The following is a 19,071-nucleotide window of genomic DNA, read 5'->3' on the forward strand; positions in this document are numbered from 1 at the left end:
AAACAGCACAGGCGACCCCTAGGCGGCCCATGGCAGTTGACGCAGGCGGTTTCAACAGCGAGGCGCGACCCGACGGCAGACGCGGCTGACGGCAGAGGTGAACCGGTGACAGCAGGGCCGGCTTGCGGTGAGCGGAGGCGGCAGGAGCAGTGGAGGTGCCCGGGGGCGTCTTCAGCGTCCGGTTGAGCGAGGCGAGCGGGGCCTACTCGCGAGGCGCGGCGACTTGAGGGCAGTGGCAGCTTGAAGCAATGAGGCCGCAGCCGACTCCGAGATGTTCTAGCGACGGGTCACAGCGAGGCGGAAGCGGCAAGCACTGGTGAGGAAGAGGCAACTCTTGGAGGCGACGGCGGCCTGGTATGTAAGTGTGATGACAGCGACAAGATGAACGGCGGTTCAACTTGGAAACAGGGTGGCTCATAACAGGGCCTCGGTGGTTCAACGCCCGGTCCATGCGGCAGACCGGTGGGCAGCCAAACCCCCGGCTGTACACTTTGACATTGGAGAAACAAAAGTAATCCCTGGCAACACCAATTGGAGAGCGGCGACGGTTTAGAACGGCAGCAACGCGCGGTGTAACCCGGCCATGGAGGCAACAGCGGACGGCGAGGCAAAACCACAGCAGAAGCAAACATGAGCAGGTTCTCTTCTTCTTCTAGATGAACATGAGCAGATTCTGATGGTTTGCTGGTGTTCTGAATCGGCCTTGACAAACAGATTGACAGCGATGGTGGCCCAAAGGTGGAGGCAGGTCACAGCCGCGGAAAACCGGTGAAGGCGACGACGGCTCGACAGCAGTCGGCCGAAGCAGAAGCTCCGGTTTGACGCATGGTCCATGCGGGGCTGCAGCAGTGAACCGGCGCTGGCCGGAGCAAGCCAGATCATGGCCTCGGCGATTCAAAACCGCGGCTGCAACTGAGGAGGCCCGCGGAGGTGCGACCAATGACAACCCACGGGAACCCGCAGCACCGCAGGGCGAAGGACGACAACCCGCGGTGACGCCGGTTAGTCCGCGGGAGGAACATGGAAATCGGGGTGGTTCGGACGCGTGGAGGCGACGGCGGTTTGAGGTGGCCACGGCGGTGCGAAGCGGCGCGCGGTGTGGAGACCGGTCGCGGCGGAAACGTCTCTGAGGCGGCTTTGTGTGCAGAGTTTGGTGGCCGATGGCAGTGGGCGGAAGTGACCGAGGCCGGCTTATGAGGAGCCGAGTTGAGCGATGGACGACCCATGCGCGCCCGGGCGTGGCCGCAGTGGGACTAGCGTGAGGTTGCTCGTAGGCAGGGAGACGACGACTCGGTCATGCAGTTGATCGGCTCAGGAGTCTAGCCGTGGATGCCAAACCGGCGAGTTGGAGGCCGCAGCGGCAGCCTAGGCAGCGGGCAACTCGCGGACGGCACCGCAAAAGCAAGCGGCGGAGGGCGAGTTGATGATGACGGTCGCTCAAGGTACGGCACCAAGGCGGCCGTCGGTAGCGGCTCAAGAGTAGCTAGCAGATGCGAGGCGGCCGGGTCAACGCACAACAAGCCGGCTCCGCAGTGGAAGTGACCTCCTGGCAGCGAAGCAATATGGCGGCGGTCTTCAGCAGCTGGCAGTATGCTTGGATTCAGTTGAGGATAATGGTGTTGATGTTTTCCGCGAGAAGGCGCAGGTGAAGCTAGTAGGAAGCGGAAACAGAGCACCGACGACGGCGGTTTATCCGCAAATGTGGCGGTTTAGGCAAGCGGCGGCCTGCATAGAGTGGCAGCAGCGTGCAAGCGGCGGGTCGTCGATGGTGGCCGGCCACTTGGCACGGGGTCAATGGAAACAGAAGATGACCCGGCGCGGCGATGGTTCAGAAATACAGCGGCGGAGACGGCAGGGCCCAGGCCGACCGTAATGGCTCGGAGGCGCAGTGATGACTTGATGTGGGGCATGGAAGAGAGGTGTAACGCCCACGATGCGGCTATATCTCCCACGTGTCGAGGCACGACTTAGAGGCATAACCGCATAGTGGTTTTGTCGCAAGAAGGGTCATTGGATACGTGGGAGATATAGCCGCAACGTGGGCGTTACCGGTCAAGTTTCGTTCCATTCGGAGGTCGTTTGGTACTCCAACGGTTAACCGGGCCTCCGCAATGTTCATTTGAGTGTCCAGCAAAAACCCCCTCCAAAACCAGCCCAAAGCCCACCAAACTCTCTTCCATGCTCTAGGTCGTTCGATCACGATCGTGTGGGCGAACGAGCCCGAGCAGCCGGCCAGATCCGATCGGTACTGTGGCCCCGTTGACTTCTCGCCCCCCCTCTATTTCTCCAAGTCCCAGAATTCCATCAGCAAGTGCCTATGTTCGAGATGCGATAACTTTGTGCATGTAGCTCCGATTCGCGCGTATAATATGTCAAATTGTTCGCCTCATGATGCTCTCCATTTTGTTCAATTGCACCATTTTCATTAGAGGTCATCTTGATGCCCAAATCTTTGTTGGAAGAGGGCTAGTTGCTGTTAATCTCTGGTTTTTATCAGAACTTGGAGATTTGTCATTTTTGTATCATTTATTCTGTGCTTCTTTTGAGCATGAGCTCTACATGTGTTTTGAAGTATGCCACGCCATCTTTCCAGTGGTATAGTCCATGTATTTTTGTGGTCTTTGTGGTGACTAGCACAAGCATGCAAAGTAGGTCCCGTAATATTTCTGATTTCAGGGACTTGGTGATTTCTCTAAGTAGTTGTCTGCTGTAATTTTGTTGCCATGTAAACTTGATGCTAGAGAGAGATCCATGCATATTTTGGAGATGTTCAGTAAGGATGTTTTGTAGCTATAGTTGTAATTGATCCTTTCCTGGAATTGTTTGCAATTTTAGTGTACCATAGCATGACTCAATCTTGCTCTACTTATGCTAGAAAATATTTCTGGCAGATTCTTAACATGTTTTGCAATTTTGCCAAGCTTATTGTAGTTGGTCCACACATGCTATGCATTTGTTCTTGCCATTGATAGCTTCATAAACATGCCATATTGCTGTAGGTATGCTTGGTTTTTCATGAATTTCTCTGTAGTGAGTGCATCAAGCTCACAAAGACGCCTACATATTAATATTTCTGCCATGCTCTGTTTTCTGCCAAGTCTGAAACCTGATAACGGAACTTGCTATGTTTACATGCTTGCCATCATTTCTTCTGGTCCTTTTTGGCTTATCGTCAGTAAGGGACTTTTGTCATGTGCATTTAGTAGAACACTACCATGCCTTGTCTTGCTATGTTAATTTCCTGTAGCATGTTGATTTCGTGCTCTAAACATTGCTACCTGATGATGATTTCTGCCATGTCCAGTTTTTCACCAAGTCTGTGAACCTGTAATCTTTTGCACTTTTGCCATGCTTGTTTGAGCTTGATATGTTGTGAACTAGCAGTAGCTCAGTGTTCATCTTTTTTCAAGCATCTCCTGTAGATTACTTCCATGTGCTTGGTTGCTATGTTGGGGTGCTGTAGTATTGTTACTTGTTGTATTTTAAGTGCTATCTTGCTGTTTATCGCAGATTAGTGTCATTCTTGTTTTGCTTGCCATTTGCAAACCGTGCATCCGATTCCGGTGATCTTTATATCGATTTCGACCGAAATCATCTCATCTTTCCAGTGGAATGCTTGGTTTGCCAAGTTACTGCCATGTTCATCATTTTCCTTCCGGAGCACGCATATGCATCGCATATCATAACCTGCATATCATACATGTCTTGCATCATGTTGCTTGCGCATTCCTCGTTGTTGATTGTGGTTCCATTTGTTTGTATTCTTGTCTTGGGTAGAGCCGGGAGACGAGTTCGTGAACGAGGAACCTGTCGAGTACGCTTACGAGGATCAAGCTTTCGACAACTCTGAGAACCTTGCAGGCAAGATGACCACCCCTCGAAATCACTTCTATCTTTGCTATGCTAGTTGTTCGCTCTATTGCCATGCTCCGCTACCTATCACTTGCTATATCATGTCTCCTATTTTAGCCATGTCAGCCCCTAACCATCCTTTCCTAGCAAACCGTTGTTTGGCTATGTTACCGCTTTTGCTCAGCCCCTCTTATAGCGTTGCTAGTTGCAGGTGAAGTTGAAGTTTGTTCTATGTAGGAACATGGATATGTTGGGATATCACTATATCTCTTATTTAATTAATGCATCTATATATTTGGTAAAGGGTGGAAGGCTCGGCCTTATGCCTAGTGATTTGTTCCACTTTTGCCGCCCTAGTTACTGTTATACCGGGATTATGTTCCTTGAGTTTGCGTTCCTTACGCGGTCGGGTGATTTATGGGACCCCCTTGACAGTTCGCCTTGAATAAAACTCCTCCAGCAAGGCCCAACTTTGGTTTTACTATTTGCCGCCTAAGCCTTTTCCCCCGGGTTTTCGCGAGCCCGAGGGTCATCTTATTTTAACCCCCCCGGGCCAGTGCTCCTTCGAGTGTTGGTCCGAACCGAGCAGCCTGCGGGGCCACTTCGGGGAAACTCGAGGTCTGGTTTTACTCGTAGCTTGACTTATCCGGTGTGCCCTGAGAACGAGATATGTGCAGCTCCTATCAGGATTTGTCGGCACATTCGGGCGGCTTTGCTGGTCTTGTTTTACCATTGTCGAGATGTCTTGTAAACCGGGATTCCGAGACTGATCGGGTCTTTCCGGGAGAAGGTTTATCCTTCGTTGACCGTGAGAGCTTATGATGGGCTAAGTTGGGACACCCCTGCAGGGTATTATCTTTCGAAAGCCGTGCCCGCGGTTATGAGGCAGATGGGAATTTGTTAATGTCCGGTTGTAGATAACTTGTCACTTGACCCAATTAAAATACACCAAGTGCGTGTGTAGCCGTGATGGTCTCTTCTCGGCGGAGTCCGGGAAGTGAACACGGTCTGTGTTATGTATGACGTAAGTAGGTGTTCAGGACCTCTTCTTGGTCATTGCTAGATGACGTTCGTTCCTTTGCTTCTCTTCTCGCTCTCATTTGCGCAAGTTAGCCACCATATATGTTTTTGCCGCTGCAGCTCCACCTTTTGCACCATTCCCCCCCTTTAAGCTTAAATAGTCTTGATCTCGCGGGTGTGAGATTGCTGAGTCCCCGTGACTCACAGATACTTCCAACACCAGTTGTAGGTGCCGACGATGCCAGTGCAGATGATGGCGTCGATCTCAAGTGGGAGTTCGACGAGGAACGTGGTCGTTACTATGTGTCTTTTCCTGATGATCAGTAGTGGAGCCCGGTTGGGACGATCGGGGATCTAGCATTTGGGGTTGTCTTATTTCATCTGGATTTTGACCGTAGCCGGTCTTTATGATTGTATTTTGGATGATGTATGAATAATATTTATGTATTGTGTGAAGTGGCGATTGTAAGCCAACTCTTTATCCCATTCTTGTTCATTACATGGGATTGTGTGAAGATGACCCTTCTTGCGACAAAACCACTATGTGGTTATGCCTCTAAGTCGTGCCTCGACACGTGGGAGATATAGCCGCATCGTGGGCGTTACAAGAGGCCGACTCCGTGCGACCGAGACCTTCTCTGGTTCGTGCTTGGTTTGACTGACTCGCTCAATTAATCGTTGCACGCTAGATTAGCACTAGCATCTCGTGTAGTGACTGAAGACCGAAAAAATCTGTTCTGTACTGAATTAGCACTAGCATCCCGTGTTGTGCAACAGGAAACAAAAGATCTAATCTTGCAAACCAGCCTTGACCACCACGTGAGGAGTACTACTTTTTCAATTGACGAAGACCTGATCAGAAACAGCTGCAAAGGCAGGACCTTGTAATATCACGGGAGCAGTAGCTGTTCTGGTTCACGGAAAATCAGACGGCCCTCTCGGGATTTAAAGCCAGCTGGGGAACTCAGCGGATCTGACCGTAACCCGGAACAACTCATACCGTGCAGCAAATCAACTCAACTTCGGACTCAATGTAAAAACGATTTTGGTGGATCGCCTCATCATGCGTGGCGGCGCAGACAACGGAATTCCAACCTCTTGATTTCAAACCTTCGTGCTGTAAACTCGAAAGTTAATCATGATTTTAACCATCAAACCATCTTTTTCTCATCTGACCAATCGCGAGCTTCTCAATCCCTAAAGAGAGCCCTCCAAGAACTCAATACCACCGTGCGCGAGCCCCACGGTGGGCGCCAACTGTCGTGGAATTGTCACGTCAGATGTCCTAGTGTGAGGACTTAGTCGTGAGGCCAACACATCTACTCCCTCCGTTCCGAAATAGTTGTCGCTGGGAGTTCTCTCCAAACAGGTGAAAACGTACAAAAGTATAGAAATACCCCTAGTTTGAAAACAAATCATCTTCCTCCTCCATCCACGAGGCAGTGCTCCTCCACGCCCCTCCGTCGGGCTCCTCCAGGCCAGCGCTCCTCTTTGCCCCTCCGCTAGGCCCCTCGTCGCCCCTGCTTCTCTGTCGGGATCCTCCAGGCCAGCGCTCACCTTCTGCCCCGCCTGACCCTGGCCAGCGCTCAACTCCTCCTCCGCCCCCACCTCCTCCACAGCCACGGCCAGGCCACCAGCGCCTCCATCCCAGCGAACTCCCCTGCTTCTGCTCATCTTTGTGGTAGGCATTCCTGCAAAATTGTTCATATTACTTCTGGAAATATTCAATCAAGGAATCAGGAAACATGTTAATTGATCATGTTACTTTTGGGAACGTTCAATCATGATATATCAAGATCATGATCTGCTAGTTTTGGAAACGTTCACTCAGGAAATCGGCCAATCAGGATATCAAAATATTTTGGTAATGGAATACTAGCAATATATCGATATCAAGATCATGATCTTCTAGTTTTGGAAACGTTCACTCAGGAAATCAGTCAATCAGGGTATCAAAATGATTTGGTAATGGAAACTTTACTAGTGTACACCTGTACATTATCGCTAGGTGTGGGTACAAAATTACAGTATCTTGAGCGTCCCCACCAATAGAATTAGAGTTAAGAGAATTCAGCCAGGGCGCAATTTCGAAACAGAAAGACCAGTCACAAAACAGAAAGTCTTGGTTTGAAAATGGTAGGTAGGTCACCTTACCAGCTTCTCTTTCTTTCATTCATTTCCATCACCATCACCTTGGATCGAGTTCTCTTTCTTTCACACTGGCAAAGGAATTTAGTTAGGAGTAACACTAAGTGAATCCAATTTGCAGATGACGTACTGGAAAAGGGTGTTGTTTCTTGACAAGAAAAAGCAGAGTTGATGTACTGAAAGGGTGTTGTTTCTGAAACAATTGTCATATTATGAGTTCACCTAAGAAAATTAAACTGGTTTCTGAAAGTTCGAATAAGGTGCACAAAGCCTTACGGTTCAAATAAGATGACCATGACAGTAAAAGCAATATTGACATGGAGTAAACATTAGCACTAATTGAAATGAGTAAACACTAGCAATATTAACAGGAGTAAACACTAGCAATATTCACATGGAGTAGTTTATTTGACAGGAATAAACAATAGTAACATTAATACATTTGCATTACTGCTGATAATGACCATGTACTGCTGGAATACTTTTGCATTCAGTAAAGGAGTAATTAACAGAAAAGGGTGTGTAATGAAATGCTTATTGTGCTTTTCAAACCACTTTCTGAAATTTTATGCACATATGTGCATATTAATTCAGCAAAGTGCTTAAACGAACTACAGTGAATATAAAGAGCCACCACAACCCACAATTGAATTTTACTCAGGAAGATTGTGTCCTGGAGAGCATGGCATTATACCTGAACTGTATAGATAGCCACTTGGCAAATATAACGACCCCCAAAACTGAGAAACATGATCCCACATGGAGTAATCTACAATACAAGGTTAGTGATGAACTCACCTAGCATTTCGTCAAGTTCACTGAAGAGATCATTGAGCAGGTCGCGCTTATGCTTCTCCCTCTCTGCTTTGTGAATAATCCTCGGGGCCTTCTTCTTGCACTTGTCGTCAGTGACAGGCCTACGGATCGAAAGCTACTGCATCAGCACCAATGGAAACACGGGCCTCATTGCAGAATTTTGGAATCTCATGAATTTTGGAGCAGATGAAAACATCCTCACACAATCAGCAGGTGATGTTTCTCTTTTGTTCAGAATTTTTTGAATGAAACCAAAACAGTACTCCACTTCATTTTAAGCTACTCCATACTCTAGTTTAGATAGGAGAAGAAGATAAGAGAGTTTAGAGAGCAAGGAATATTTACTCCATTTGAATTAAGGCCTGATGTATTGTAGTTTAAGTGTCAACAAACAATGTGGTCTACATTTCCATGCCACTAGTCTAAATATCTGTGGATTAATTTTTTACTAAAATGTGATTCAGAAACAATGCAGACTTGCCTCTGTTTAGATGCAAGTTAACTTACAGAAACGTAATCGGAGTACAATTTTCGTGTGTAGTCGGAGTAAATGTTTACTGGTTTAGACTTAATAACATGAGTAGCTCAGAGCTGAGACCTGAGAACTAGGCACTCAAATTTCTGCACTTTATTCTAGCCTCCTGCATATTGCAAATCAAAGCACACGCACACACATAGATGATCCGCACCAAGGCGAGTTCAAGAGACGCACTGTTTTGTCAGACGTCCCGGCGACATCGTCAATGTGGAAGTTGACGCTGCCTATGGTCCAAAGATGGCTCCAACTAAATTATGTTTTGCACAAAATAAGGTCCAATTCCTCCTCTATACAAATCTTTAGCAAGAACTACCCTACCGCGAACTAAACTACCAACGAAATCAATCACAGCAACTAAACCATGGAGTAGAAGCTAATCCTACTCCAGATTGCCGCAAACCAAATGTTTCTAAAAAAATGTTTAGAGTACTTGCATGTTCCTCCAACAGTAGGAATTATTCCTAAAAGAGCACTACACATCCTCTCACAGTAGCAATTCAAGATGAGCACTCTTGCTTTTTTGGCTGGCCCAAGCTCACAAGATTGTTCTGCCTCAGGAAGTCAGGAGATTGTTCTGCCTCACAAGATTGTTCTGCCTCAGAGCACTACCAAGTTTAACTGAAACTTAATTCAGTTAATCTTCCCCTCCCTCTCGCTCTCCCTTTTAACTGTTGGTATCCAACCCACCAAGAAGCAGAGAAGCGGCGTTGGGCAGGGAGGAAAGACTCCGGCGTTGGGCAAGGGATTACTTACGTTGGGTAGGGGAGGAAGCAGCTACTCCGGCGAAGACGACGACGTGGGCACCGTGAGGATGAAGACGCTGCTCCAGATCCTTCGCTCCACTGCTCCGGAGCTGCTCCAGATCCGCCGCTCTGGTGCCGCTCCACATCCATGCCTCCGTCGCCTAGATCCAGCGCTGGTGCTCCACATCCACACCTCCATTGCATATTCCAGAGTAGAAGCTCGTCGCCGGCTCAAAAGATTGATTTTTTACCTCCGGGGTGTGAGTGGAGGCGGAGTGGTGGAGATAAAGGGGGCGGTGGAAAGGGAGAGGGAGAGGGGAGGGTGAGGCCGGCGAGCAAAGGGGAGAGGGGAGGCAGGCGAGAAGGGGAAGGCCGGCGAGCGGCGAGAAGCGTGGGAGAGGGCGCTTGGGAGAGCACGAGCGAGTGCGTGCGGCTGGGCAAGTGAGCGAGCGAGTGCGAACGATGCAGAGGGCAAAATTGGAAAGTGGGGATATTTCTGTACTACGCGAAAGATGAACTAGAAACCTCCAGCGACAACTATTTCGGAACAGAGGGAGTATGTGGTAGCCTGAGATGGGTTGAGCGGAATCGAGAGACGCAACGCAAGACAAGGGTTTAGACGGCTTCGGGCCCTGGGAAACATCATCCGGTAACAACCCTACATGCTGTTTGTGGCTAGGTCTCATTATCATCACGAGGGAGTCGCCGTAAACCAGCTCTCCCAGTTATGTCTAGCCCTAAGATTATTTTATTCTTTGCTTGTCCCTCTTTGGGGAGCCCTGCCCCTCCTGATATAAGTTAGAGGGGCGGTTTACATGTGGAGTCCTCTTAGTATTAGGACTAGTCTACCTTCTAATACAAACCGGATACAAATCTGGGTCTTAACTCCTTGTAAGGTAAATATTCGTCACGCCTTTCCTCTTAAACCGGCCCACCATTAACATAAACCGGCCTTCTGGGCCTTGCGCCTTATCATCCGTCTGTCCCGCCCGCTAGGTTACCAGTGAGCGGCCAATCTCCGGGCGGCTTACAAATGAAAAGCCAAGTATCAGCCGGGTCTCTGGTGAGTCGCCAAGTCCGGCCGGTTATACTTCCGGCCGGGTTACGCCGCGGGTTATATCCCCGACAGGTGGCATGCAAGGTCTGCGAGGACAAGGGGCGCGGCATGGGCGTAGAGGCCGCACACGCGGGCGGGCGCACGCCATGCCAGCGGCGCGGACTGAACGCGGGCTGGGTGGTGGGCGCAGTCGCGATGACCGCGGCCGCTGGAAGGAACGTGGACGACATGGGGTGGCGCAACGGAGCGACAAACGGAGGGTGAAAGAAGGGGAATGGGGGTGCCGCTCACAGGGGGAGGCAGAGGACGTGTCCGGCGAGGCGGAGAAGCTCCGATGAGGCAGATTGAGCGTGCGGCAGTGACGGCCGTAGATGAGGAAGACGCTCGATCCCGTCAGTGTAGCGTGGTCCTCATGGTTCCTTGGTACGGATGCGACGTAGTCGAGGATGACGGAGCTTCTGGACCTCTTGCTGCGGCAAGGGGACGCCGGTGGCTGCGGGATCGAAGCGGTGGCGGCAGTCGTGCCTCGGGAGCGAGCGGATCTGAGAGGGGGAAAGAGCGAGGGGGTAACTTGGGGGGGCTAGGGTTCGGTGCGGGGGAGGGAGAGAGAGCCAGGGCGAGCTTATCGGATGAGGGAGCCGACGGATGCTCGACACGCGGCCATCTGAGCCATGGACGAGCGCGGCTCGTCCAGCACATCCTCCGTGAACAGAGATAGGAGGAGGTGCAGGGTGGGTGGGCCTTATACTGTAGAATCAAAGCCCAAGTGCACACTAGGTTCTGCCTCTTTTATATTTTCTTTTTCTCTTTAGTTAATCTTTCAAATTGTTTTAGTTTTGTAATACATATAGTTAGCACCTAAATTAGTAATAGTAATTATACTACTGCCACCATTATTTTTGCAGTTGTAAAAAGTAGTTCTCAACAATTTAATCATTTAAGAGACGTTTAAATAATTGTTTCAGCTACTATTTACCAATTTTAGTGCATTTAAATACCTTATGAAAATTGTAGTTTCTCCAACATAAATACCTATGAATTATTTGTCATATTTCGAACATTTTATTTTTGGCTTTTGAAAACTTTTACCACTGACTTAATTTTTAATTAGACTTTCGAAACGGTTTTGAATCAACGCGAGTTTAACAATAGTAACCGAGGTGATGTGGCATCATTAGCAGTGGGTTACTGTAGCTTAATTATCCGGACTTCACATATTTGCTCCAATATTCCTCATATATTCCGAAATAATTCTCCATAAGTTTTCAGCTCATTTGGAGATGTGCGGAATAGGTAACTTTAATGTAGCTTTTCCAGGTCCAGAATTCCAACTGCCGGTATTCTGCCTCTTTGTGTATACCTTGCATAGTATGAGAGAAAAGGCAGTAGAATTACTGAAAAATCATTATTATGCAATAAAACATAGTAAATAACAGTAGGTAAACATGATGCAAAATGGACGTATCAACTCCCCCAAGCTTAGACCTCGCTTGTCCTCAAGCGAAAACCAAAATCGAAAAACATGTCCACATGCTTAGAGAGAGAGAGAGGTGTCGATAAAAACAAAATACAGACATAGAAGCATCATGTATATTACTATAATAGAAACAAACTTTATCATAATACTTTTATCACACAACTTTTATCATAAACTTCTCATGAACGAGTAACAATTCATCACAACATCAAAGTATAAAGCATAAACTCTATTGAAAACCAACAAACTATGTTCCCGGTCAACTTTGCAACTACAATTCTTCATCTTTTCAGGAAGGGTCAAGTATCAGAGCCTTTTGGCAAGTCCACATACTCAACCATCATATAGTCTTCTATGATTGCTACCACTCACCGCATACCCATCAGCAAAAAGTTTCAACCAGACACATAAGAAGATAGGGCTTATAGTTTCGCATCCCAACATATTCACCTCAAGGGTCATGTCAACAATAATAACGCATGCCTAGATCTTTCCTCACCACATGATGCTTGCAAAAGAGAAAAATAAAAAGGATACTTCGACTCTTGCATAAAAGTAAATACATGAAAATAAAAGTTAGGCCCTTCGCAGAGGGAAGCAGAGGTTGCCATGCGTTTTTGGTTGTATGCTCAATCTCTTAGTGCAAAAGAACGTCACGTTATATTGCCCCTTGTGATAGCAACCTTTATTATGCAGTCTGGCGCCTTTACTGTTTTGCCATCACAAGTTCGGACAATGCTCTATTTTCTCTTACTCTAAATGATCTAACACATTTAGAAGCAATTTTTATTGCCTTATTGCACCAATGAGAACTTAGTTGAGGGATCTTACTCAATCCATAGGTAGGTATGGTGGACTCTCAAAGCAAGATTTGAGTTTAATTGTTTTTGGATGCACAAGTAGTATCTCTACTTAGTGCGGAGTTTTTGGCTAGCAAAGATAGGGGCAAGCACCACATGTTAAATGATCTATGACAATATAACTTCTATGTGAATATGAACAAACATAAATCATTACATTGTCTTCCTTGTCCAACGTCAACAATTTTGGCATATAATATTTTGATGGGGGCTCACAATCATAAAAGATGTCCAAGATAGTGTATTTGCACGTGAATCTTCTCTTCCCTTATTAACTCTTTCATGAATTGCATCATTGACCAATGCTATGTTTGTCAATCTCTAATAAATTTTTCTACATATACTCTTCCTTATGTGATGTCATTACTTACCATAAGATTAGCATATGATCTTTTTTATTTATTTTCCTTTCTTTTTAGTGAACATGAAAGAAATCAAAACTCAAACTAAACTTTATTATATATCTCACACACAATTCCAAGGATAGATAGATCACTAAGCAAACACTCGAAGAAAGATCGAACTAAATTTTTATTCAACTAAATAGAAAGATAACTAAGGATCGAACTAAGATAAGTAAAGGCAAAAGATAGTGATGGTGATACGATACCGGGGCACCTCCCCCAATCTTGGAACAAGCAAAGGGGAGTGCCCATACCCGATATTCAAGTCTCCTTTGGCGATGAAGAAGGTGGTGGTGGTGATGTAGTGGGTTTGTTCTTCTCTTTCTCCAGCTTACGTCACAGGGTAAAATTATCCATCCTTAACTAATCGGTCTCTGTCTCAAGCTTTATTATCCTCTTGCATAATGCCTCCATCCTTTCTTGCTTGAAACGAGGAGGGACTGGTTCATCTTCATCTTTCTCATCGGTGAACCATATATAGGGATAGGTGTCCTTGAAGATATTTTTATCTAAAGGTTGATACGAAACTGGGTAATCCTGCTCAGAATCTTGAGATGACATATTTTTAGATCTGTCAGGAAAACAACGAGAAAATTAAACAAAAGATTTCTCCGTGATATGGTGGTCAATAGGTTCGGGGGGTATATAAAGATGTTTTATCTTGGGAAACAAGCCAACGGGAGAAGAAACGAAGTCCGGAAGGTACCCGAGGTGGACAGAACCCACCTGGGCGCGCCTGGCAGGCGCACCCTGGTGTCTTGTGCCCACCAGGGTTGCCTTCCTAGTTGTTTCTTATTTTCCTAATTTTTTAAATATTCCAAAACTGACAAAAAATATTTTTGCGGATTTTTCGGAGTCCGTTTAAATACCATATCACGTACCTCCTCTTTTTCATGATTCTTGAATGTTCCGGAAGGTTTCTTTTATGTGTTTCTCCGGTGTCATGGTTTGAATAATATTGCTTTCAACATTAATAGGTGTACCTGAGATATAGTGTTTAATTCTTTGCCCATTGACAACCTTCGGGTTAGTACCTTCGGCATTATTTATTTTGATAGCTCCAGAATGATAAACTTCTTCAATAACATAAGGTCCTTCCCATTTGGAGAGAAGTTTTCCTGCAAACAATCTGAAATGAGAGTTGTATAAAATGGCATATTCACCCACTTTGAACTCACGCTTTTGGATTCTTTTATCATGCTATCTATGAACTTTTTCTTTCAATAATTAGGCATTTTGATATGCTTGGGTCCTCCATTCATCTAGTGAACTAATATCAAATAACCTCTTTTGACCGGCAAGTTTGAAATCATAGTTGAGTTCTTTTATTGCCTAATATGCTTTATGTTCTAACTCAAGAGGCAAATGACAAGCTTTTCCATAAACCGTTTTATAAGGAGACATACCCATAGGATTTTTATAAGTTGTCCTGTAAGTCCAAAGTGCATCATCTAATTTCTTAGACCAATTCTTTCGAGACCTATTGATAGTTTTTTGTAAAATTAATTCTATTTCTCTATTTCTAAGTTCAGCTTGACCACTAGACTGAGGATGATAGGGTGATGCAATTCTATGGTTAACATCATACTTAGCAAGCATTTTACGGAAAGCACCATGAATAAAGTGTGAACCACCATCAGTCATTAAATATCTAGGGACTCCAAACCTTGGGAAAATAACTTCCTTAAGCATTTGAATAGAGGTGTTGCGATCAACACTACTAGTTGGAATAGCTTCTACCCACTTAGTAACATAATCAACAGCAACCAAAATATGTGTATACCCATTAGAGGAAGGAAAATGTCCCATGTAATCCGAGCCCCAAACATCAAATGGTTAAACAGCAAGAGAGTAATTCATAAGCATTTCCTGATGCTTACAAATATTACCAATTCTTTGAAATTCATCACAAGATAAAACAAACTTACGGGAATCCTTGAAGAGAGTAGGCCAATAAAAACCAGATTGCAATACCTTGTGAGCAGTTCTATCTCCCGCATGATGTCCTCCACAAGCTTCGGAGTGACATTTTCGTAGTATTTGTTCCTGTTCATGCTCAGGTACACAATGTCTAAAAATACCATCTACTCCTTCTTTGTAAAGATGTGGGTCATCCCAAAAGTAATGTCTTCAATCATAGAAGAATTTTTTTCTTTTGTTGGTATGTGAAACTAGGTGGTATATATTTTGCAATAATATAATTAGCATAGTCAACATACCTGGGAGTGTTTTGAGAAACATTTATTGCAGCTAGCTGCTCATCAGCAAAACTATCATCAATAGGTAGTGGGTCATCAAGAATATTTTCTAGCCTAGACAAGTTATCAGCTACGAGGTTCTCAGATCCTTTTCTATCTGTGATATGTAAGTCAAATTCTTGTAATAGGAGAACCCACCTAATGAGTCTAGGTTTAGCATCTTTCTTTTCCATCAGATATTTTATAGCAGCATGATCAGTGTGAACAATTACTTAAGAATCGACAATATAGGATCTGAATTTATCACAAGCAAACACAACAACTAAAAATTCTTTTTCAGTGGTAGCATAATTTCGTCGAGCATTGTCTAGTGGATAACATTTAACTTCTTATCAACTCTTTGTCCTAGAACAGCACCAACAGCATAATCACTAGCATCACACATAATTTCAAAAGGCAAGTGCCAATCAGCTGGTTGAACAATAGGTGTAGAACTTAAGGCTTTCTCAAGTGTTTCAAAGGCTTCCATAGAATCATCATAAAAAACAAATGGAATATCCTTTTGTAAAAGATTTGTAAGAGGCCTAGAAATTTTAGAGAAGTCTTTAATAAACCTCCTATAGAAACCAACATGACCAAGGAAACTACAAATACCTTTGATGTCTTTAGGACATGGCATTTTCTCAATTGCATCAACATTAGCTTTATCCACCTCAATACCTCGTTCAGAAATTTGATGTCCCAAGACAATACCTTCATTAACCATAAAGTGGCACTTTTCCCAATTCAAGACAAGATTAGTTTGCTCGCATCTCTGCAAAACTCGATCAAGGTTGCTTAAGCAATCATAAAAAGAAGTTTCATAAACAGAAAAGTCATCCATGAAAACCTCAACAATATTTTCACAAAAATCAGAGAATATAGCAATCATATATCTTTGAAAGGTAGCAGGTGCATTGCATAAACCAAAAGGTATGGTACATTGGGATTGTCCATACCTACATCAACTACGTCTTTGTGACAAGGTAATAGTAAAGGTATTGATGATATAACTTCACATGAGAATGATGCATGCCTAATTAAGTTAAATACATCATGTGTTGAGTTACCTGTTGATTTGAGCACGCCACCTATTTTAGAGAATCATGTTACTGTCAGTAATGCATCATGTGATCAAACAACTGAAATACCGACAATTTTGAGTGCGCCCATAACAGTTGATGTCAAAGAACCATGTGAATCAGGAAATAAATCAGATTTGGATCAAATACATTTTAAATTAATTGTACCAATGTTTAATCATTTTGATATGACCTCTAATCTTGGTGATCATTCTGTGTCAAATGACTTATTGCATGTTTTCTTATTTAAGCATGTTGTAGCATGTAAATTTGATGCAAGTAAGGTTTATTCACCAATGTTGGGATGGTTTAATGATGAATATTGTCAATCTTTTGATATGAATAAGAGCTTCACTTATATGTGAAAACTGAGTTGCAATATTTTCATGCCTTCTACTTATGATAATATATTGTCTTTATATTTTATGATCTATGAAAGTTACTCATGTATACACGTGTCATATCTGCAAAAACCAAGGGAAGTAAAAATGAATGACATATACATATACAACATGTACACCTTGTCTCTTTTGTTAGCCACATTTCAGATTAAGCAACGCCGATGACGGCTTTGTTTTCAAGAAGGGGAGGATGATGAGGACATGACTACCTTGGATACGACCAAAAATATTGCATACATGCATATTTGTCAAGTGATTTCTAGTGCAAACTATTCAATAATCTATTTATCTTATCCAGAACAAAAATACTTCACACACTTTTGTGTTTTGTCTAATTGCAAGTGTATGGGACATTTGTACAATCCACATATGAAGATAAGGGAAAAGGAGAAGTTTAGGTTCTGTGCAAAAAGTCCTCTCACGTCACTTTTGGGCCAAGAGAAGATAGAGTCCAAGTCTCTCACGTTCTGGACTCAGATTCGGACTACACAGACATACCTGACTCAAAACGCCAACAACTTTTCATATGGACTCTGAATTGGGTGATTCGTTTTTTTGTTGGAAAGTAGATTTCGTGCTCTTTCCAACCCAGTTGGGTTCACCTTCAAATTCATCTGGAGCATTGAGGTATCGACGAAACAATCTGGCGTTGCAGCAGAATCTGAGTCAAACAACAAGTCCAAAGGTGTTGCATCACCTCCACTTGGGCCCATGAGCCTTGTACGACCTAGGGTTGGTTTTATGCTGCCTTGGGACGTCCTCCCACCTCCTTGGCCGCCACCTCTTACTCCTATATAAGTAGATCCATCTAGTAGCTTTTTCCTTGGGATTTCTTTAGTTAAAAGTTAGACATTTCAACTTCGTGTACTTCGTTTGTGTCCAACGACCAGACCAAGACCGCTTACGGATCCCCATCATTATCAATACTTCATATATATTCGGAATATTCAGATTGCTTTATCATATTCTTGCTCGTTCTTTGATTCCTTGCAGGAATAGACCTTCGTGGTCAGGCTGACCGTGCTTCCGCCATCGTCAGTAACCTCAGGAGATTGGTTTAGCGATTGCTAAGACGCAACGTCGTGCATGTTTGTAGTCGGATCGGCAAAGTCGACTCCACCAAATCGATAGTCATCATCTCATCGAAAGATTGGGAGACCCTGCCTCTATCAGTGGCTTTATTTAATTTTCTAAAATCAATTACTATTCTACAGCCGGTGACAATTCTTTGTTGAATGAGTTCGTTTTTATCATTAGGAACAACAATAATACCTCCCTTATTAGGGACACAATGAACGAGACTAACCCATCTACTATCAGCTATGAGATAGATTATACCTACTTCCATAAGCTTTTGTATTTCGGTTCTTACCCACTTTTAGGATTTAAACATCGTTGGTGATCAACAACGGGTTTAGTATCAGGCTCCATATTAATCTTGTGCTGACATAGAGTGGGACTAATGCCCTTAAGATCATCAAGAGTATATCCAATAGCAGCTTGGTGCTTCTTCAGAATTTTCAATAATCTTTCTTCTTCATGTTCTGAAAGGTTAGCACTAATAATAACATGATATATCTTTTTCTCATCAAGATAAGCATATTTCAAAGTGTCTGGCAATTGTTTTAATTCAAACACGGGATCACCCTTAGGTGGAGGAGGACCTCCTAGAGTTTCAATAGGAAAATTGTGTTTAAGCAGAGGTCGTTGTTCAAAGAAAATTTTATCTATCTCATTTCTTTCATGCATATGCATATCTTTTTCATGGTCTAGCAAATATTATTCTAGTGGATCAGTAGGAGGCATGGCAATAGAAGCAAGACCAATTATTTCATCCTTACTAGGTAACTCTTTCTTATGATGTTTTCTACTAAACTTAGAAAAATTAAACTCATGAGACTCGTCACCAAAACTAACACCGACAGTTTTTTCTCACAATCTATTTTAGCATTAACGGTGTTCAAGAAAGGTGTACCAAAGATAATGGGACAAAATTCATCTTGTGGGGAACCAAGAACAAGAAAATCAGTAGGATGTTTTATTTTCCCACACAAGACTTCAACATCTCTAACAATGCCAAGTGGTGTGATGGTGTCTCTATTAGCAAGTTTGACTGTAACATCTATATCTTCTATTTCAGCGGGTGCTATATCATTCATGATTTCTTGATATAAGGTAAAAGGAATAGCACTCACACTAGCACCTAAATTACATAAACCATGATAACAGTGATCTCCTATTTTGACTGAGACAACATGCATGCCAACAATAGGTCTATGTTTATCTTTCTTGTCTGGTTTAGCAATTCTAGCAAGTTCATCACAGAAGTAAATAACATGCCCATCTATATTTTGTACCAAGAGATCTCTAACCATAGCAACACAAGGTTCTACTCTGATTTGTTCTGATGGTTTAGGTGCTCTAATATTACTATTG

The 19,071-nt window shown here is 44.2% G+C and overlaps 1 long non-coding RNA gene across 1 annotated transcript; it reads right to left on the reverse strand.

Annotated features, from left to right (window-relative positions):
• Positions 1 to 6,067: 6,067 nt before the first annotated feature.
• LOC123494662 (uncharacterized) lies at positions 6,068 to 8,365 on the reverse strand. The gene is made up of 3 exons (XR_012200243.1): positions 7,819 to 8,365; positions 7,027 to 7,091; positions 6,068 to 6,563 (listed from the first exon to the last, which is right to left on the reverse strand). It is a non-coding gene; the product is annotated as an uncharacterized lncRNA (long non-coding RNA).
• Positions 8,366 to 19,071: the final 10,706 nt, after the last annotated feature.

The sequence above is a fragment of the Aegilops tauschii genome, chromosome 1 (assembly GCF_002575655.3).
Source record: "Aegilops tauschii subsp. strangulata cultivar AL8/78 chromosome 1, Aet v6.0, whole genome shotgun sequence".
Classification (NCBI taxonomy): Eukaryota; Viridiplantae; Streptophyta; class Magnoliopsida; order Poales; family Poaceae; genus Aegilops; species Aegilops tauschii.